The sequence below is a fragment of the Acinonyx jubatus genome, chromosome C1, assembly GCF_027475565.1.
Source record: "Acinonyx jubatus isolate Ajub_Pintada_27869175 chromosome C1, VMU_Ajub_asm_v1.0, whole genome shotgun sequence".
NCBI lineage: Eukaryota > Metazoa > Chordata > Mammalia > Carnivora > Felidae > Acinonyx > Acinonyx jubatus.
The window spans coordinates 90,911,958-90,935,904 of NC_069381.1; the positions used below are offsets into that span (position 1 = coordinate 90,911,958).

Here is a 23,947-nt window from a genome sequence, read left to right on the forward strand (position 1 = left end):
CTGTCTGTCAATAATAAATAAACATTAAAAAATTTTTAAAAACAAATTGAATATGACACAAATATATGGAAAGATATACCATGCTCATGGTTTGGAAGAACTAATATTGTTAAATGTCCATATACCCAAAGCCATCTATAGATTCAACACAATCCCTATCAAAATTCCAATTGCATTCTTCACAGAATAGAAAAAAAATCCTATAACGCATATGGAAACACAAACTCCAAATAGCCAAAGCAATCCTGAAAGAGAACAAAGCTAGAGGCATCATACTCTTTGGTTTCAAGCAATACTACAAAGCTCATAATGAAAATGTATGCTACTGGCAGAAAAAGAGACACATAAACCAATGAAACAGAATTGGGAGCCCAGAAATAAATCCTTACATGTAAATTCATATTTGACAAAGAAGCCAAGAATATTCAATGGGCAAGATAGCCTCTTCAAAGAATGGTGTTGGCAAAACTGGATAATCACATGCAGCAAAATGAAATTGGACCTCTACCTTAAACCACTCATAAAAATGAACTCAAAATGGATTAAAAACTTAAAATAAGACCTCAGACTATAAAACTCCTTAAAGCAGACAAGGAAAAATCTTCTTGACATGGGCACCATCAAGGACCTTTTGGATATGACACCAAGAGTATAAGTAACAAAAGCAAAAATTAATTAGTGGGTCTACATCAAACTTCAAAGTTTCTACACAGTAAAAGAAACAATCATATATCTTATTTAGGGTTAATATCCAAAATATATAAGGGACTCATACAACTCAATAACAATCTAATGAAAACAAATGAGCAAAAGAACAAAACAGACATTTCTCAAAAAAAAAAAAAAAAGACCTATAAATGGCCAATGTGTATATGAAAAGATGGTCTACATCAGGGAAACACAAATCAAAATCACAATATTACCTCACACTTGTTAGAATGGCTACTACCTACAAAACAAGAGACAAGTGTCGGTGAGGATGTAGACAGAAGGGAACCTTTTCTGCAATGTCGGTGGGAATTTAATTGGTGCAGCCACTATGGAAATCAGTATGAGGCTCCTCAAAATATTAAAGACAGAACTATCATATAATCCAGAAATTCCACTTCTTGGTATAAAGCCAAAGAAAATGAAATCAGGATCTCAAAAAGATATCTGCACCTCCATGTTCATTGCAGCATTATTCACAATGGTGGAGTTACGTAAACAACCTAAGTGTAAGATGTGATATATATACATTATACACAATAGATTATTACTCAGCCACTAGAAAGGAGAAAATCCTGCTATTTGCAACAATATAGATGGACTTTGAGGGCATTATGCTAAATATGAAATAAGTCAGATAGAGAAAGGCAAATACTGTATGGTCTCACTCATATACAGAATCTAAAAAAAGCCAAATTCATATAAACAGACAGTAGAATGGTGGTTGTTAGGGGCTGGGGAATTAGGGAAATGAGAAGACATTGGTCAAAGGACAAAACCACCAGTTATGAGGTGAACAAATTCTGTGGGGATCTAATTACAGCATGGTGCTTATAGTTAATACTGTATTATATACTTGCAAGTTGCTATGAGTGTTCTCACTGCAAAAAAGAAATGATAATTATGTGAGGTAACAGAAGTGCTAACTAACTAACCCTACTGTGGCAGTCATTTCACAATACATAAGTGTATCAAATATTATGTGGTACACCCTAACTTACACAATGTCATATATCAATTATATCTCAACAAATCTTATAAGGATATAAATAGATAATTCATAGAAAAAGAACATGTGAATCTCTAGTATTTCTATGAAGAGATGTTTAAAATGGACTAAAATCAAAGAAGTGCACATTAAAAGAAGATACCACTTTGTACCCAACAGAGTGGAAAGTATTAGAAAACTGGACAATACCAAGCAATACGTAGAGAAACAGGAACTATCAGGCATTGCTGGTGGGAATGTAAGCTACCATAGCAAGTTATCCTGGGAAATAACATGGATATATTTTATAAAATTAAGACTGGATAACCTACTAAAATTTGCAAATGCATATTACTTCTGACTCAGAAATTCAGGTGAAATTCCCTAAGCTACAGTAGAGGAAGGCATTTTGCTTGAAGTTGGAGAAAACTATTTCTTATCAGTTCCTATTACTAGGAAAATGGATAAAGAAGGTGTGTTAAATGTATAGCATGCAGTAGTTAGAAGCAATAAACTAGATGAATGCATAAAAACAAGGACAAATCTTAAAATCATAATATTGAGTGAACAAAGCAAAAAATCAGCTGTGGCCTTTAGCAGAATACTATCTATGTAAAATAAAAGCACACACATGAAACACTACATGATTCCTAAGATCATATACATATCCAAGACACAGAGGAAACATATTAGAATAAGTGCCTATCATAATAAGTAACCTTTACTGAAGACATGTATTACCTGCTCTGCCCTTTTCTACATTTATTAACTAATGTACTAATTTAATTCTCAAAACTCTTACCATTATTATACCCAGTATATAATTGAGAAAACCTGAGGCACAGAGGGGTTATATAGCTAGTGGATGGCAGAAGCGAAGTTCAAACGTAGGCATCTGACTCCGAAGCCTATGCTCTTGGCCCTCCCTTATATTGTCTATGGAGAGGAGGATTTGCAAATAGTATACCATGAATAAATGATTAACTTAACCCCCTGCATCAGAGATCTAAAAAAGAAAAAAAAATGTTTTCAATTATAAAACCTCATTTCCTCCTCACAACTGAGTCAAGTGCTTATATAAAACGAATAGGTAGATTACACAGTTGATCCTTTCTGATTCTGAAATTTTGCATTTTAATGTTTGACTTTGCATTTCCTATGATAGAAACTTAACTGAGTATATCATTTCTGTGAAAAGAATTAAAGTATATTATTTTTCCACTTTCCTAAGACAGTTAACTATATCGGAATAACTTATTCTCAATGCAAAGTAGGCCCTTGCAGCAGATAAGTATCTACTTTAAGTTCTAGATTTTACCAAACAAAGAAATTGTGGTAGCTGTCTTTGTACATATAATACTAACACTCCTTGATAAATTAGTAGAACACTATTAGGAGAGAATTTTGCTATTTTAGCCACTGAGGCTGGAAGTAGTATAGGGATTATGTGATCATAATAACAGCTATGGCATTTGTGACAAAATAATAATATAGTAAAATACAAAGTAATCTTATGGTAGAGCGCTTCCAGAAATGAGCAATTTCATCAATATTTTTTGCAGGATGAAGTAAAAAGTAGTACTTCCATTCATCCCAGTCTATTGTCATTGTTCCATCACTATCGATGCTGAAATTTACAACAAAAATAGTGCTTATAACATTTATAATAAATCCTCTAAGAATAAGTACTAAGTGTAAGAATACTCTGTTGGATATTTAAAAATTTGCTAAGACAGCAGATTTATGTTAGTTGTTCTTACATGGAGACAACCTAAGTGTCTACCAATGGATGAATGGATAAAGAAAATGTGGTATGTGTGTGTACACATACACACACGTGTGTGTGGAATATGGAATATCATTCAGCCATAAAAAAGAAGGAAATCTACCTATTTGAGACAACATCGATGGACCTTGAGGGAATTTTGCTAAGTTAAACAAGTCAGACAAGGACAAATACCGTATGATCTCACCTATAAGTGAAATATTAAAAAAATAATAATAATAAAAAAGCTCATAGATACAGAGAACAGATTAGGGTTGTCCAAAGTGGGGGTTTAGGGAATGAGTGAAATGGGTGAAAGAGGCCAAAAGGTACAAACTTTAGTTATAAAATAGGTAAGTCATGGGAATGTAATGTACAGCATAATAACTAGAGTTAATTATCGTATACTGCATAATTTTGAAACTTGCTAAGAGAGTAAATCTTAGAAGTTCTCATTGTAAGAAACAAAATTTTAACTATATATGGTGACAGATGCTAACTGGACTTACAGTGATCATTTCCCAATATATGCAAATATCAAAACATTACATTATATGCCTGAAACTAGTGTTTCACGTCAGTTACACCTCAGTAAAAAAATAAATAAGTTGAAGTTTTAACTACAAAAAGTATTCTTATCAGAAAAAATAATAGTAGTAAATAAGAGGGTAGGAGGAAACTTTTGGAAGGGATGGATAGATTTATGACACAGATGTGGTAATGATTTCCTAGGTGTTCACTTATCTCCAAACTCACCAAGTTGTGTATATTAATTATGTACAGTATTTTGTATGTCAAAAAAATTAAAAAGAAACGTGTTAAGTCAATTGCTTAAGAGAATTACATCTGTTCTTTGAACTAGAAGCAGGAAGGATTTTATCCTAGGGACTTTGTGAAGTGTAAACACTTCATGATTTAGTCAACAGCATTCTCACAGTTCAATAAATTTCTCAGGGACTCTTCTTATAACACTGTCAATAAAAGCTGATGTTATAAAGGCAGGCAGGCAGGAAATGAGGAAGGCAGGGAGGAAGGAAGGCGCTACATATATAGCAATTAGTTTCTAACATGGAACTAAATAAAAACTGTTAAAAATAAGGATGAGGACTGACCTTTGTAGAATTTTTTTTGCCTGAGCTTCAGAAATATTCATACCCAGTGATTTCAAAGCAGCAATTATTTCTGAAGTTTCTATTATTCCTTTAAAAAGTGAAAAAAATGTCAAATTAAAGTATCTGAAAAGATAAGGCAATATACTTAAAACATAATAGTCTTTAAAAAGTCCATGTTTTTTAGGCCAATAATTCCATATTCACAACACAAAGCTTAAAAGCTCTGAAAACTAAAAGACTTCTTGTATATTTGTCATCAAAATTCATTTGGTAGTCAATTATTTATGATTCTATATAATTATTCATTTGTTTCTTTGAAGAAATACTCACATATATAATTGCACAGTGGTACCCCAAATCTCACTTGTAGTATCACATAATATATCATACAGGAACTGTATTGCTTGTCTAAAACCCAAATTCTAAATTTCTGAACACATCTGACCCTAAGGATTTCCAGTAAGAGATTGCAGATCTACAACAGATTTAGATTATGATACCTACTTGGAAAAAATGTAAAAGCTAACTCTGAAGATCTGATTCAGGCACATGAAAATAAGGCAACCCAACATTTTATAAGGTAAACTAAAAAAATAATAACATACCTAAATTATAATACAACACAAAATCTTTTTTTAAGGTGCATTTTTTAAAGTTTATTTCCTTTTGAGAGAGAGAATGAGAGCAGGGGAGGGGCAGAGAGAGAGAGAGGGATAGAGAATCCCAATCAGGCTCCATGCTGTCAGCACAAAGCCCAACATGTGGCTTGATCCCACATACCACAAGACCATGACCTGAGCTGAAACCAAGAGTCAGACATTTACCCAACTGAGCCACCCAGACACCCCCAATACAAATTCTTTTTAGCACAACCATATCCTATGTTATAATTCAAATCAACTGATACATTGAATACAAGCCTACTATGCATCTCAATCTCATGTTGCAGGATGTTATAAAGGAAAAATTAAGTATTCCATTTTCTCCTCAAACTCTAAAACACATAACTTATCATGGCACTATCCAAGTCCAAAGAATCTTTGATTCCTCCTCTGTGTAAAACAAAGAGTTGAGGATACTCAGTCTTTTAAAATATGAGGACATTTCAATATTAAAAAAATCAACTTAATGTCACCTAGTTGAAAATATGTAACATCAAAAATATATGAATTCAGTCACATCTTTAGTTCATATTTTATGAGCCATAGCTGCATCTGTATACATTTATAAATAGTGCACATATGTATGAGATATATTATTTATTTAGCCTATAGATAAAGCCCAGTATTCATGCATAGAATTTCAGACTCTTTGCAATCATTCCAAGGCCCCTAGCGTTCCAAGCTTCACAGGGTGGAATTTACTGGTCTATTCCTCAGCCTAGAAATCAAACTTTTCTTCAACTGGGAAAACTGAATCCTCTGCCTTATATCCCATTACAATCTCTGAACACTATGCTCATTAATTCAATAGTTTAAAAAATATATTTTGAAAGCATACTATTAAAATCACTATGCTAAATGTGAGAGAAGCCAGAGATTAATAAAACAACCACCCCTGAGAAGCTTGCCAGCTTGTATGGATGAACTACTTATTTCAAAATTATATCACACTGTGCCAAATGTATGTTATAGGATAGTTATAAATAAAGTGTAATGGAGGCATAAATAAAGGAGTGAAAAACAAAAGTCACAAATGAAGTACAATAAAGGATAAACAAGATACCACCAAAGAAACAAAAAAGCATTTCAGCAAGAGATACAGTATGAGCACGGTACACTTACTTGTTTAACAAAGATTGATTGAGGACTTACATACAGTACTAGAAAGCAGGATAACAGCTACTTTAGTGGGCGATAGTGATTTGGCAGGGATATAAAAGGGCTGCTTCTGAGATACTACTAATATTTTGCTTCTTAATCTGGATGCTGTTTTCATGTTGTGTGTTTGCCTCGGGAAAATTTGTAGAGCTTTTAACTTAGAATGTGTGCACATTGATATATATGTTATATGTCAGTGAAATTTCCCCCAAAAAATAGTAAGTTAGGGCCAAACTTGAAAAGCCATATTAACCAGTTCTGACCTTGACTGACAATTTCCTAATTTTGCCTTTGTTCAAACTACTTACTCTCTTTGCTCAAGAAACCCTTTCTTTTCCATTCTATTTACATATTGATCCAGCACAAATCTGAAGTGTCCCTTGGCACAATTAAGCTCTCCTTATATCTCTTCTAGAGCAATGATCATAGTCTGTCTTCTGTATGTTTATTCTTAATTCACCCCAAATGGTGTGCTTCTGAAGACCTTTGTTCACACAGTTCCTAGTGCAATAACTCACATACAGTGCTCAAAAACTGTTTGCTTCATTTAACTAAAATACATTAAGTAATTTTTACCCCGAAGAAGCTAAAAATCCAAGCTAAGATGTAGAAACAATTAGATAATGTGTTCCAGAATATAATCAAGGCATATGACCTGAAAAAGAGATTCAAAGTTGTCTTTAATTATATGCAGCAAGCATATAATGGACTTGAAATAAATTCAATGGAATAACAATAGTTAGATGGATGGAGAGGAGGAACACAACCATTCTAGCATTGCAATTCCAGGGAGAAATACAAAATATTCCATTCCTGTACCAGTGATTTATTGCTAAGTAACAAACTATTCCAAAATTTAGTGGTTTAAAAAGGATATATTTGACTATGAGTATGCAATCTGAGCTTGATTCAACTCATTGGTTCTTCTTGTGTTGCCTGGGCCACTCCTGTGAATTCAATCATCTGGAGGTTCAACTACAGCTAGAAATCCAAGATGGCTTCACTCATATCTATTACCTCAGATGGAAATGTAAAATAATTGATTACTAAATGAGCATTTCTCTCCATGCAATCTCTCCAACTGGGTAGCTAAGACCTCTTTTCTGGTGGCTCAGGATGTTCAAGAAAGAGTATTCCAAGAGGACAAGTTCCAATGTACAAATACTTATTAAGCCTTGCTAATGTGCTAATGGCTGAAGCAAGTCAAATGGCCAAACACAGGTCTGTGTGGTATATGGCTACACCAAGGCATAAGTGCTGGGAGATGTGGTTCACTGGGAAAGCCAATGGAAGGCAAAATTATTTAACCTTCCTTAGCCTCAGTGTTCTCATCTGTGAAAAACAGCTGCTACGAAGACTTGTGTGAGACAAAAATAAGATATAGAAGATAAAGTCCAATAAATGTTAATTTCTTTCCAACCATTTCCTCAGCCTCCAAAAAACTCCATCTAAAAAATAATCTTAATGATAAAATTATGTTCAATAATTACTTCATTCACATTTTTACAACAGCATTCCATGGACATTTTGGCTGAACTGAGCAGGAGCTCAGATACTACTTGGTGAACGAAGTTAAATAGATGAGATTACACTGGGGTTTGAGCACTTCCTGCTAATGAGTTTGATAGTACAGCAGCCCACATGCATCCTCTTGCCTCCACTGATTGGCATAAGGCCTGGAAAGCCTCCTGGGGGACAGAAAGCAGGTGGTAAACATTGAATCCGGTATACTATTAATGTTTAACAAATATAATGTGTGATGAGCTGGGAGAGTCCCATCAGGAACAATGATGTCAGGAAGGAAAAGCGTGGGAAGGTATGATGCAGTGAGCCAGATCCAGTAATAGAATTCAGAAGGAAATGTCAGCTCCAGGGTCAATGATACACACCTGACAGCAGAAACTACCCTATCGCAGCCAATCTGGAAGCATTTGTACACTCTGGAAGAAAGTGACTGCATATTCACATGAATCGAGAAAGCTGTACTTTGAGGCCCAAAACATTCTGGTATTGTCAGACATTTGATAAAGCATAACAGAAGGGAGGAGTTTCCTGGGGCTGCCGTAACAAAGTTCCACAATCTGGGTAGTTTAGAACAACAAGAATTTACTGTTTCACAATTCTGGAGGCCAGAAGTCTGGTGTTTCACATCATCTTCCTCTGTGCACATGTGCCTCTGTGTCCACGATTCCCCTTGATGTGACACCAGTCATATTAGATATTGGGCATTACCCTAATGACATAATTTTAACTTGATTACTTCTGTAAAGAACTGTTTCCAAATAAGGTCACAGTCTGAGGTACAGGAGGCTAGGACTTCAACGTATCTTTTTTAAGCTGCACACCCCTCAACCCATAACAGAGGATGTGCTCCCTTTTTCACACACAAAAAGCATGCTGGCCAAAGTAAACTGGCTGAGCTCTGCAAGGTGGTCACTGAAGCGGCAACAATGATGACACAGGGAGCAGGCAGCTCCGCCAGACCTGGTGCTCCTGCAGGGCTCCTGGGGCCTGAGCTCTGCAGGCCAGGTGGGCAGTAGCCCTGGTGCCCACAGCAGAGCCTCACACCAACTGTTGCAGCTCAGGTGTTCGAGACACGTGAAGCCCGTGAGAACTGGGACTGTGGCTCTCAGGACTTTGGGGGCTGACTCCTGGCAGTTTGACTAGACAAGGCAGAAATTAAAAGATCTATATTGCCAATCACTATATTACTTTCGGATATCCATCTTTCCTCAGAAAAAGTATTGTCTATTATTACCAAGAGCTACAAGCAGTGATTTACAGCTTTACCAGAGATAGTGATAGCATTATATTTTACTAATGGCATTCTAATTTCGCTGATTATCTGACACGGTGGATTTTCAGCTTACAAATGATGATCGTGGCGGTAAGCGGTAGTAAGAGAGTGAAATTCCAGAATAGCACAAGAACAGAACTACTGGTCCAAGATCAGCAGCAACCGATGACCAGGTCTAATTTACATAAATTAGTAAGTGGTACCTTTAAAGCTTCTGGGTACTATTTCAGTAGCAGAACCCAGAAAGGCCTAAACTTCTTTCTGGAAAGTGAATGGAAGCATAGAGCGCTGCAGTATGGATATCACAGGTCACTAAGCCTGTGACATTCAGGTTACATTTTGTTTTACCCAAGAATCTTTCAGTACAATCCTTTAAATAGCTTTTCTGGTACAGTTAGAATTTTTCAATTAACAAAAACTAGATTTCACAAAACTTAAAAAATCAACACATGTTTCTTGAATAGCATATAATTAGGTTCTAATTACCTGTGATGGATTAGCCACATATGGATGCAGAAATGGTACTCTACTTTTACCTATAGTCTTTCTGATTTAAAGGTTTGTAACAAAATATACCTTTTCTCTGTAAATCAGCATGGATATTGATTGCAGCACTATGAATAAAAGATTGGAAACATTCTAAATGTCTAACAATATACGAATGATTTATCTACTCATAAATAGAATATTTCAGAGTCATTAAAAACTATGTGAAGAATACTAAATGAAATGAAAACGCTTACATTGTAACATTCAGAGAAAAAAATAAGACACCAAACTATATATATACAGCGTGACTACAATTTCATTTAAAGAAAGAAAGAGAAACAAAGAAAGAAACAGAAATAAAAAGTCTAGAGGGAAATATAAAAATATATCAAGGGACACCTGGGTGGCTCAGTCAGCTGTGTCCGACTCTTCATTTCAACTCAGGTCACAATCTCACAGTCTCCGGATCGAACCCACACCAGGCTCTGTGCTGTGTGTGGAGCCTGCTTGAGATTCTCTCTCTCCCTCTCCCTATGCCCCTCCCCATTGCTTGCACACACATGAGCATGCTCTCTCTCTCTCAGGTAAAAACAAACAACTACATATTTGTGTGTGTGTGTGTGTGTGTGTGTGTGTGTGTGTGTGTGTGTTAAACCTGACATCTACACAGCAGAGTTACAAGTAACTGTTACTTTATTTTAGGATATTTTCTGTGTTATCTAACTTTCCTGCAACCAAAATATTTTCAAAATCACACAAAAATTATAACACTAATAAATATAGTTTATATATTATTTTTAGAAATAAAAAATTACTGCTAGACAATAGAAATAACTGAATCTTTGATGACAGGGGTAAGTAAAAGCTAGTAAAAAAAAATCCCTTTAATACTGACAATTATTATTCATGTTAAGCTAATTGTGAATAAAACACAAACACACACATCATCATTATTTTTGTCCAGGCTATTAAATGCCAGCCTCATTTTTATCTCGTGGTCTTTAATGTACTGCATAAATTCTTCAAAGTCCAATCCTGAATCATCATTGGTATTTCCAGCTTCAAAAATGTGCTACAAAAAAGTAGAAACTCATCTCAGAGATGTATTACAAATAAAGCCACTGTAGCATGCTAAAATTACACATTTCATATTAATTATCATTTTCATCAGCATCCATTGTCCTAGTTTTTCAGTCACAGCTACAAGGCTAAGTACATTTGTGACTTTTAAACTTGTGCAATACTAGAGTCAATAGCCACCATGTCATTCCAAATAATTCTGAATCTTATAAGTTGGTAAGTATTTACCAGAGGTAAACAATGAATGCCAAGTACCTTGAGGGAAGAAAGGTACTGAGATACATAGTCTTTGCCATCAGAGACCTCACACTCTATTAACCAGATGAGATAAAATACTTAAAATTTTAGTATGACTCACAGCTTAATAGTTTGAGACTGAGCCTTATGGAGTAAGAGTGTATGTTCCAATCTCACTAGGTTGTTACAGTTTTTTAAATAAAAAATTAACAATCATAATTCTTAAATATACATCATATGTATTTCCAACAGACTCCTACCTCAAAGAGATAGGCCATGTCTTGTTCATCTTTGTACCATCCATGCCTAGCATAAGGTATGGCATACTAAGGCTCTTAATCCATATTTATTGAATTAAAAAATACTGTGAGGGGTGCCTGGGTGGCTCAGTCAGTTAAGCATCCGACTTCAGCTCAGGTCATGATCTCGCGGTGCGTGAGTTCGAGCCCCGCGTCGGGCTCTGTGGTGACAGCTCAGAGCCTGGAGCCTGTTTCAGATTCTGTGTCTCCCTCTCTCTCTGACCCTCCCCCGTTCATGCTGTCTCTCCCTGTCTCAAAAATAAATAAACGTTAAAAAAATTTTTTTTTAAATACTGTGAGCTGGACACTGGTCTAGGTGCTAGGGTTAAAAGACAAGAAGATGCAGTGCCTTCCCTGAAGAAAGTTACAGACCACTCACATAACCAAAGAGAATATTTCAGGTGTTATACTGGGAATGTATTCAAGGTACAGTAGAGTTGGGGGGGGTGGGAATTCAGAAGAGGAAGACTGTATGAGCTTAGACTTGCAGAAAAAAAAAAAAACAGGCATTAGCTGAGCAGACAAATGTGAAAAAACATCCCAAGAATACGTCACAGTGTCTGCAAGCAGGCAGAACACATGTTAATTAGAAAAAACACAATAATAATGACAGTGATAACGACAGCTAATATTTATGGAGCACTTACTTCTAAGCACCTTGTATATATAAACTCATTTAATCTTCATAACAACCCTGCATTGTTCTAATTTGCTAAGGATAAAATGCAAGGGAGAAAAGTAGGAGACACCATAAGCACAGGGAGATTGTGAGAGAACTTATGTGCCATAAAAAGGATTTCAAATGAATTCTATAGTTAGTATTTCCAAATGAGTGGAATACATGTGGTGCTTATGTTGAAGTAGTATTAAATAACACTAAATCACAGTGTGAGAAAATTATTCTCATTTCAATTATCTTTCAGTCCTTCTGGTAACATCATGGGCAACATTTCAGTTTTGTGCTAATATTCCTGAATACTTGCCAACTTAAAAAAAAGGGGGGATAAGTAACAGGATAATTTTATCAAATGATACAATATTTAGCCAGCAATTCACAACACTAATTTGTTTTTATTTTATTTATTTTATCTATTTGTTTTATTTGTTTTTATTTTATTTGCTTAATTTTATTTTTTATTTTTTTAATGTTTATTTATTTATTTTGAGAGAGAAAGAAAGCACAAACTGGGGAGGGGCAGAGAGAGAGGGGGAGAGAGAGAATCCCAAGCAGGATCTGTGCTATTAGCACGGAGCACATAGGACTTGATCCCACAAACCATGAGAGCATGATCTGGGCCAAAATTAAGAGTGGATGCTTAACCAACTGAGCCACCCGGGCAACCTGTATTTTATGTTTACTTTTAATCAACTAGCTTTCTGTTTATGGTAGTATTACAAAATTTTATTTTAAAGTAAATTTCTTGACATATAAATGAATCCACTCTTCAAATAATTAGAGTACAGTCAATTCTTGATTATAGCAAACTCATGAAGTTGGGAAATACTGATATAAATAATGGTTCTCTGCTGACAAATTTTGGGGTTTTTAAAAAAATTTTTGAGTGTAGTTGACACACAACATTACATCAGTTGCAGGTATACAACATAGTGATTTGATAACTATATGTTATGCTGTACTCACCACAAGACCAGCTACCATCTATTGCCATACAATGCTAGTACAATAGAATTGACTATATTCTCTACGTTGTGCCTTTTATTCCCAAGACTTCTTCATTCCATAACTAGAAGCCTGTATCTCCCACTCCTTTTTTTTTCCTACTGATGAATTTTGAGCAGAGAAGTGACATGATCGGTGTTAGAAAAAGGTTACTCCAGTGATAAACTTTGGTGAGAAGGAGAGAGAAAATATTAAAAATAGAAAGAACAATAAGAGGGTTATTACAAAAATCCAGAAGAGAAATGAATCTCCGAACTAGGGGGAAGGTGGTAGGAATGGCAATGCGGAGCAAAATACAAAAGATCTTTAGCAAGTGGGAGGTAACTTGATCACTGACACAATATAGAAGGTAAGGGAAAGAGAGGAATCTAGAACTCTGAAGGTGTTATTTGGGTTGCCATGTGTATAGGGAGGGTCTTACTCTGACAGTCATCAGGTTTGCGAGAAAAAGAGTTTGGGGCATTCTGAGTTAAGGAATAGGCAAAGAAGCAAAGAGATTACGCAAGACTGAGTTCTAGAGTTTAAGCTTCAGTGACTATAAAATGGTGAGAACCCCAAAAGAGGAAGTTGGAAGGAACACTGTGATGAGGGGGCAGTCAGGAAAACATGTTGACTTCGAAGTGCTAGTGAGGTATCTTCATAATGTCTAGCAGACAGTAGACAGTATTTGCAGATCCTCACATACAGGTCTTGGAGATGTGAACTTCAACAACATCAGTAGAGGGACAGGGCAGAAGCTATGGGAGTAGATAAAATCACTGAGAGATATCGAGAATGAGAAAAGGGCTAGTGTTGACCCTGGTAATACCTACCCTTGAGGAAGTGGTTTTTTTAGACATTTATGTCATCTTCAAAATTTTTGCCACAACAAAATGATAAGTGATAATCTTTTCTTTAATATATTTCACTTAATTGATATACTTTTTAAAAACCAACTATTTTTAAAATAAACTTTGTATCACTACCATAACTAGAAAAGCAGTTTAAGTTGCCAGAAATTAAAAGTAACTACAAATAAAAATTAACCCAACCAAAAAAATGGACAAAAGATTTAAACAGACAATTCAGCAAAGAATATCAAAGAAAAGTTATAACCACATAAAAAGATGCTCAGAAACATCAGTCATTAATGAAATGCAAATTAAAAACACCGTGAGACAGCACCACTCATCCACTAGAATGGCTATAGTCAAAAAAGTCAAGTATTGACAAGGATGTAGAGAAATTGGAATCATCACTGATGGTGGGAATATAAAATGGTATAGCCACTTTGCAAAACCGTGGCAGTTTCTCAAAAAGTTAAACATATACTTAGCAAATGACCCAGCAATTCCACTCCTAGGCATCTAACCAAGAGAGATTAAAGCAGCTATACAAAAACTTACGCACATATATTCATGGCAATATAATTCCCAATAGCTAAAAACTGGATACAATCCAAATGCCCATCAACAAAGTCGGACAACCAAGAATCACCACCAGCATGGAAAAAGCACCATAGTCTGTAAATGGAAGAACTACTCCCGAAAAAACCCTCAGTAGTGGAGATATGTATAAGATTTGAGGGAATATTATATCCATTAGGAAAAACAAAAACCAACAGTTCTTATAAGTAAAAAATTACAGTAATTAATTATTCAGCAATGTTTTATTAACAAAATGCACATAGCTGAACAGCTGAAGACTAAGCCAAGAAGGTCTCCTAGAATGCAATGCAAAAAGAGAGGTGAAAAGGATAAAAAAAGTAGAATTGGGAGAAAGATCCAAGAGATCTAATATTCATTTATTAGAAGTTCTATAAAGAGTTTGAAAGAAAATGATTAGAAGAAAGACAAAAGTCTTCAAACAGAAGTTGTATTATGATCTAGACATATCTGAGTAAAGAGAAAAACCCGAAGGCCTGAGAGAGAGGAGAAAAGAAGGAATGATTAGCATCAAACTTAATTATCTGCAACACTGAATATTAACAATTGAGCAAGCATAACATAACTTATACACTTGTCAAATCATTATGTTATACACTGAAACTAATATAACACTGTGTGTGTCAACTGTACCTTAATTTAAAAAAAAAACCTGAGCAATATCTTCAAAGTTCTCTTGGAAAATGATTCAGAAGCTAAAAGCTGACACCTAGCCAAACTAGCATTCAAATATGATCAAAGTAAACCCAGTTTGGGATATACTCCGTTTGTTACCCTTAAACTCTGGAGAGGCTTCTTGAGGATGCAGTTGCAATAAAATGAAAAAAAAAAATCCAAGAAAGAGGAAAACATGGGATAAAAGGAACTTGATGAGAAATGGAAGACTATAGCATATAATTTAAAGGTAAGCAACTGTTTATAACATGGCCAGAAAACTTAATGCTAATGTTAAGAATTCAATTCAGCAGTAAATCCTGGTCAACATGTGCCCATGGAGAGAGGCTGAGGTGACTGAATTTTAGCACCAGGAACCCTGGCGCCAGGATGGGGAGGATGTTGGCTTCATTATCCTAGGTCACCTTCCAGGCTGTGAGCAAGAGAAAGCACATCCAGGTACCCTCGCCCTGACACCTTCAGCAGTAAATGAAATAAAGCAATTTTTTCTTTTTTTGAGAGAGAGCACAGGTACACAGGGGGAGGGGCAGAGGGAGAGAGAAAGAATCTTAAGCAGGCCCCATGACCGAAGATCATGACCTGAGCCGAAATCAAGAGTTGGACGTTTAACCAACTGAGCCACTCAGGCACCCCAAGATAAAACAAATTCTTAAAGATAAGCCTGAACATCATGTCCAAACCAAGGGTTGTAATGGCCTTTCTTATACTTTTAGAACACACAAAAACAAAAGGAAATTCCTCATGGAGTCAGAGTGTTCCCTGAAAAGAAAATACACACATACACAAAAACAAATAATCCAATTTAAAAATGGGCAGAAGACATGAACAGACATTTCTCTAAAAAAGACATAACAGATGGCCAATAGACACATGAAAAGATGCTCAATATCACTGATCATCAGGGAAATGCAAATCAGAACTACAAGGAGATATCACCTCACACCTGTCAGAATGGCTAAAATCAACAACACAAGAAACAACAAGTGTTGGCGAGGATGTGGTGAAAAAGAAACTCTCTTGCACTGTTGGTAGGAAAGCAAATTGGTGCAGCCACTGTGTACCATGGCCAGAACAAGAAGGAATGACTAGCCTCATAGAGGCTCCTCAAAAAAATTATATAGAGGTTCCTCAAAAAAATTAAAAATAGAACTATCTTATGATCCAGGAATCAGACTACCAGGTATTTACCCAAAGAATACACAAACACTAATTCAAAGGGACACATGTAACCCTGTGTTTATTGCAGCATTATTTACTATAGCCAAACTATGGAAGCAGCTCAAGTATCTATCAATAGAAAAATGGATAAGGAAGATGTAGTACTTTTTGCAATGGAATATTATTCATCCATAAAAAAGAATGAAATCTTGCCATCTGCAATGACGTGGATAGAGCTAGAGACTAATAATAGTCAAATAGTCTGACTAAGCAAAATAAGTCAGTCAGAGAAAGACAAATACCAGATGATTCCACTCATATGTAGAATTTAAGAAACAAAACAAAACAAAACAAAAAAAGAGACGAACCAAAAAACAGACTCTTAAATATAGAGAACAAACTAATGGTTGCCAGGGAAGGGGATGGGTGAAATAGGTGATGGGGATTAAGGAGTGCTCGTGTAGGGATAAGCACCAGGTGTTACAAGGAAGTGTTGAAACACTATATTGTATACCTGAAACTAATATTACACTGTATGTTAACTAACTGAAATTTAAATAAAAGCTTAAAAAGGCAAAACAAAAGAAAACGATAGAAACCGGCAAACCAAGAATTAGAGAATGAAGAAGATGAGATCCTTCTATAGTTACAATCACTTGTGTGATTTGAAACGTGACATTGGATGATCAATTAAAATTATTTTTAAAAAGCTTCTTAAAAAAGGGAAAAAACCCTTTATGAGTGAGTAGAGATTAGTCCCTTCTTCTTCAGGATCACCACTGTGCTGGATAAAGCTACTTAAAAGTGAATTTTGTCACCTTGTGAAGACAAGTTCTTCAGTACCCTAAGTGTCTTTCAAAGTATGATTTATTACCTCCAATAATGCTTAAATATAAGATGAAATTATCCAATAAGTTTTCAAATAAATTTATCAAGAAAATATAAATCATAGCTCAATGAAAGACAAGGAAATTAATAATATCCTGTTCCGTATCCATTCAGAGTATCAATCAGTCAATCATGCTCAGGATGAAATGAACAACTTACGTTCCCACATGCTATTTAAAATAACTTTAGTTTGTGGGGGGAAAAAAGAATGAAATCTTGCCATTTGCAACAACATGGATAGAACCAGACACTATAATGCTAAGCAAAATAAGTCAGTCAGAGAAAGACAAATACCATATGATCTCACTCATATGTGGAATTTAAGAAACAAAACAAATGAGCAAAGAAAAAAGAGAGAGACAAACCAAGAATAGATTCTTAACTATAGAGAATAAACTGATGGTTACCAGAGGGGAGATGGGTGGGGGGATGAGGATTAAAGAGTCACGATGAAGATGAAATAAAACAATAAAAGAAAAGGAAGAAAAAGGAAGAAAACATAGCTAACACTTTAATGCACAATGCTGAAGACAAGTTATCCAGTGAGTTTGTGTTCAATAACCCAAACATCAAAGGAATGTATGGCTGTGAAGAAAGTTTTAATCTTTGACTCCCTGGACTACTCTGGCTCTAAGCTCCAGAAAAGCTTGTGGAAGCCCTAGGCTTACTGAAGAAATCATGTAACTATCACATGCTTAAAGTTTATAATTTATGGCTGCATTTGAGGAAAATAAAATGATTCTCTTTGAAAATGAAGCCAGTGTTAGATTCCAGAAGAAGTGATATGTGTATTCTTTTTACGGCACAAAAAATGAGAAACTACTGTTCTTTGGGACACTTTTCTGTTCTGTAAAGAAAAAATATCCTACCCTGCACTTAACTCTCTTGCATCCTTTCTGTTAAAAACAGTTTCTTTCAAGTTCCCTTCCTGGGAAGATTTCAGGAAACGTATTCTTCCCAATTTTAGTTTATGTGCTGCTGAAGCAAGCACCAGGAAGCATATTTTTAATCGATGTGCACTCGTTTGATCTTGGTGAATGGCTTGAATGCACGTCTCCTGACCAAGTTGATGGCTCTTAAAATTCAGAGGCAGGAAGTCCTAACTGCTGGTGTGATGTGGTGGTGTGTCATTTTTCTAACCAAACTTGGCACAACCTCTATATTTTTATTAAAAATTTCATTGTCAGATGCTTCATTTATTTGCTTACCCTTTAGCAGTACCAGCCATTAGATGAAAGTATCTGACACAGATTCCTTGAACTGTAATGTGAAATAGTTCTGAATGATGGGATCAAAAGGCAAAAAATACTTCACCCACCATTTTTAATCTATTTCTTTTGCCACTCTAAATGTCTGCTCAAATACAGGGATCTTGAACTGACCTGGATCCTTTTAGTTGAAAGGTCTCTTAAAAGCCACCTAGTCTGCTCCCCTCAATCCTACACCTGAGGAAACAAAACCTCAGGAAAGCTGAAGGGCTTTTTTGTCCACCCTCACACTATGGGGATGCAGAGATACAGCCAGGACTCTGTTCATGCTAGCTCTGCACTCTGAGGCAGCCAGTGAAGGTAACTGGTTTCTTTGTCTGGTCAACATTTTGATAAGATTTCTTTCTGACTTGACACACATCATATTTAGTTTCATTTTATTTTGAGTAAGAAGGATCTTATAACCCCTTTTATGTGAATTACCATCTAGTTTCTTTAGAACTATGAAAGAGTGGTTTATATTAGCAGGGAAGACATTGTGGCAACGCAGAATTATTTTTTTGGTTTGTGGTAGTAATCACGAAGCAGACCATGGGGGTCTTTTCTTAGAATTCCTAATTTGCACACACTTTTTGGAGCCAAAGTCAAATTGCTAAAATTGTGAAATCTGATATTTTAACCTAGTATTTTTATTACCAACTTTTCTTTAGCAGTATTCTTTTTGTCACTTAGTTACTGATTTTCCTGCGTTTGATATTTTAAGTGTTCTATGAGTGATATACACCTTTTTATGAAAGCTGAGTCTCATGAATTGAAGTAGCTGAGGTCCTTGATGTCTGTCATCCTTACCAAAGTACCTGACACAAAATTCACCAGAACCTAGAGCTGTAGCTTTATGTAAATGTTCATGAGAGCCTGCCTAGGATGTGTCTGGAAACGGCAAGAATGGCAACAATGCTGGAGCAATTACAGCTCACTGTAATACAATGAGCAAAGGAGAGAGGGAGTGAGAAATGGAAGCAAACAAGAGACAAGGCCAGAGAGGTGTATGTAGTCAGGGAATATCATAAAATTATCTTGTTTGTCTTTTTACTGCCTGCCTCTGCTACTAAAACATAAGCTCCAAGAAATAAGGACTTTGTCTAGTTCATCACTACACCCCAAGCACATAGAACAGCTTCTGACATACAATGGGTAATCAATTAACACTTGTTGAATAAAGCTTAAAAATGACATAATATAAAGAAAACATATTCTGTGAATTTTATTTAATCATTCTATGGCCTACTTAAAAATATAAGTTCACCTAGAAGTTTTATAGTTTCAACTTAAGTTGGTCCCAAGTTTTAACTATTTACAAGACATGCTACAATGAATAATCTTGTAAAATTATAATTTTTGAATCACAATTGTTTGTAACATAGATTCCTAGAGAGAGAATTGCTGAATTAAAAGACATGTAGATTTTCTAAATTTTATACACCGCCAAATTATCTTCCAAAAAGGGAATGTCAAAAAACTAAGATTGTCAAAAAAGGGGGGGTAGGGGAAGTAATGTCAAAAACTGATAGCTATTCTTCTAAGATCAAGAACAAGACAAGGATGTCCACTCAAGCCACTTTTATTCAATATATTACTGGAAAGTCCGATCCATGGCAATCAGACAAGAAAAAGAAATAAAAGGCATACGTATTGGTAAGTTAGAAATTAAACTGTCAGATGACATGATACTATACATAGAAAATTCTAAAAGCTCCACCAAAAAACTATTACAAGTAATAAATGAATTCAGTAAAGTTGCACGATATAAAATTAACACCCAGAAATTGGTTGTTTTTCTATACACCAATAATAAAGTAACAGAAAGAGAAATTAAGAAAACAATTCCATTTACAACTGCACCAAAAAGAATAAAATACCTAGGAATAAACTTACCTAAGGAGATGAAAGACCTATACTCTGAACACTATAAAATAATGACAAAAGAAATTGAAGGCAACACAAATGAAAAGATATCCCATGGAATATTAATATTCTTGGAAAAATTAATATTGTTAAAATGTCCATACTACCCAAAGTAATCTACAGACTCATTGCAATCCCTACCAAAATAACAACAGTATTTTTCACAGAACTAGAACAAATAATTCTAAAATTTCTGTGGAACTACAAAGGACCCTGAATAGTCAAAGCAATCCCGAGAAAAAATAAAGCTGGTGGTGCCACAATACCAGATTTCAAGATATACTACAAAGCTGTAGTCATTAAAACAGTATGGTACTGGCATAAAAAACAGACACATAGATCAATGGAACAAAACAGAGAGTCCAGAAATAAACACACACTTATGTGGTCAATTAATCTATGAAAAAGGGGGCAAGAATGTACAGTGGAGAAAAGACACTATCTTCAATAAATACCCCCTGGGAAAACCGGACAGCTACATGCAAAAGAATGAAAATGGACCACTTTTTTACACTATACACAAAAACAAACTCAAAATGGGTTAAAGATCCAAATGTGAGACCTAAAACTATAAAACTCCTAGAACATAGGCAGCAATTTCTATGACATTACAATAGCCATATTTTTCTAGATTTATCTCCAGAGGCAAGGGAAACAAACCAAAAATAAACTATTGGGACTACACCAAAATAAAAAGCTTTTTGCACAGTGAAGGAAACCATCAACAAAACAAAAAGGCAACCTACTGAATGGGAGAAGATACTTGCAAATGATACAAAAAGGTGTTAACATCCAAAATATATATAGAACTAATACAACTCAATACCAGCAAACAAATAGTATAATTAAAAAATGGGCAGAGGACCCAAATAGACATTTTTCCAAAGAAGACACAGAGATGGCCAACAGACACATGAAAAGGTGCTCAACATCATTAATCCTCAGGGAAATGCAAATCAAAACCACAATGAGATACCACCTTACACCTGCCAAAATGGATAGAAGCAAAAAAGACAGAAATAACAAGTGTTGGGATGGATGTAGAGAAAAAGGAACTTTTGTGCACTGTTGATGGAAATGTAAATTGGTGCAGATGCTATGGAAAATAGTATGGAATTTCCTCAAAAATTACAAATAGAACATACCATATGATCCAATAACTGAACTACTGGGTATTTGCCTCCCGCCAAATGAAAACACTCATTTGAAAAGATATACACCTCCCTATGTCTACTGCAGCATTATTTACAATAGCCATGATACAGAAACAATCCAAGTGTGCACTGACAGATGAATGGGTAAAGATGTGGTAGATATAGACAATCAACATTACTGTCATAAAAAAGGATGAGATCATGCCATCTGTGACAACATGGATGACCCTAGAGGGTATTATGCTAAGTGAAATAAGTCAGACAGGGAATGAATAATACCATTCGATTTCCACTTATAAGTGGAATCTAAGAAACCAAACAAACAAACAAAAAGCAGAATCAGACCTACAAATACAGAGAACTGATGGTTGCCAGAGGGGACAGAGGTAGGAAGATGGACAAAATCGGTGAAGGAGAGTGAAAGATAAAGGCTTCTAGTGATGAAATAAATAAGTCACAGGAATAAAAGGTACAGCATAGGGAATACAGTGAATGGTACTGTAATAATGGCATTGTGTGGTAATAGATGGTAGCTACACTTGTGGTGAGCATAGCATAACATATACAGAAGTTGAAATCATATGTTGTACACCTGAAACTAATGTAACATTGTATGTCAACTATACTAAAATAAATAATTTTTTAAAAGGGAATGTCAGGGACACCTGGGTGGCTGAGTCGTTTAAGTGTCCGACTCTTGATTTCTGCTCAGGTCATAATCTCACTGTTTGTGAGATGGAGCCCTGTGTCAGGATCTACACTGTCATCAGCACAGAGTCTGCTTAGGATTCTCTCTCCCTCTCTCTCTGCCCTTCCCCTGGTCATCTGTGCTCTCTCTCTCAAAATAAATAAATATTTTTTTAAAGGGAATGTCAATTTATATTCTCATCAAAAATATTACAGTGTGCCTACTTCCCCACATTATGACAAATACTAAATACTATCAAACTTTTCAAATGTTTGCCAATCTCACTGATAAGGAAGGAAGGGAAAAAGAAAAGAAGGGAGAGAGAAAGGGCACCTGGGTGGCTCAGTCAGTTGAACAGTCAACACTGATTTCAGCTCAGGTAATCCCAGAGTCATGGGATCAGGCCCCACGTTGGGATTCTCCCTTGAGACTCTCTTTCTCTCCCTCTGCCCCTCCCCCCTGCTCATACTCTCTCTCTAAAATTAAAAAATAAATCTTTAAAAAAAAAGAAGGGAAAAAGGAAGAAAAGAAATATTAAATTATATTTTTGTTTCAATTTGCATTATTAATGAAATTAAACATCAAGTTTGTTGGCTTAAATATTATTTCCCATATCTGAACCTAACAATCTGTGCTGGTAGAAATTGGATACAAATCACTAAGGGACACAAGAAGATTAAAAATTACTAATGACATTACATTAACTATTTAGAATCAAACTCAGACAAAAGAAACCAAAAAACAGAAGACTGATTACATATAAAAGAAAAGGGAAAAAAAGTACAGGTCAAAAAACATTGCAAGTAAAAATTAACCTCTGCTATTGAGACCAGATGGCATGATAAAAATAATTTATCATTTTAAGTTATTAACATGCTGGTTGTCACACTGAATTGGAAATAATTTTTTTTTTACTTACCTATTGTTGCTGACCATGTAAGGAAACAAGCACTCTCATTTATGGCAGTAAATGAGACAATCTACTTAGATAATAGTACAATCTAACTACATAATAATTTTGCAGTATGTATTAAGATCCTTATTCATACCTTTTGACCCTGAAATTACTCACCTAGAATTTTATTCTAAGGAAGATGAAAATATAAGGGGAAAAAAACTGCACACATCATTTACATTGCAGGAAAGTTTGTTAAAATGATGCTTTGTTCTCATAAGAGGATAGCTAAGTCTTTATACCTTTAAGAAGTGATTGGGGGTAGTTATAATTTATGTCTTTCTTTGATTCCTTATCTATATAATACTGACATTAATTTTAAAGAGGTGAAATACTCTCTTATCATCATATGGCATAACATCTATTCACTGCTAAGTGAAACAAAACACATTTCAACTAGATTTTTCCTCTACTTTAATATTGGAAAACCTACTAGAAATCTAAAACATCTAGAAATGTGAATATAAATTGGCAAAATTACCATTATTTATCATTATAAAGTTCTCTAATTTTTAAATTTCATAGTAAAACCTAGGATATCACAGCCAAATTTTAAAGTTCCTCCCTAAATTTTTCCATACTTTATAAATGTATGCTTGATATATTTATAATACTGAAAGAAAACAATACTATATAAGATTGAAAAATCTCTTCCATCTATTCACTTTCCTGAAATTTTTAGTCCTTCTCTACCAATTTCACTTATTCCTCTTCCATTCCCTTTGCAGGACAAGTCTTCCAAAGCAATTTACAATTTCTTATTGGAACGTTTGTTTAATGAAGCTCCAAGATGTATATATTTTGCTCCTTTGGAAAGCAAGCCAACTTGTAGTATTCCTAAGATGTTATATTGTGT

At 35.1% G+C, this 23,947-nt stretch overlaps 1 pseudogene; it reads right to left on the reverse strand.

Annotated features, from left to right (window-relative positions):
- LOC106974248 (calcium-binding mitochondrial carrier protein SCaMC-1-like) overlaps window positions 1–23,947 on the reverse strand; it is a 49,566-nt pseudogene that overhangs the window by 19,519 nt on the left and 6,100 nt on the right.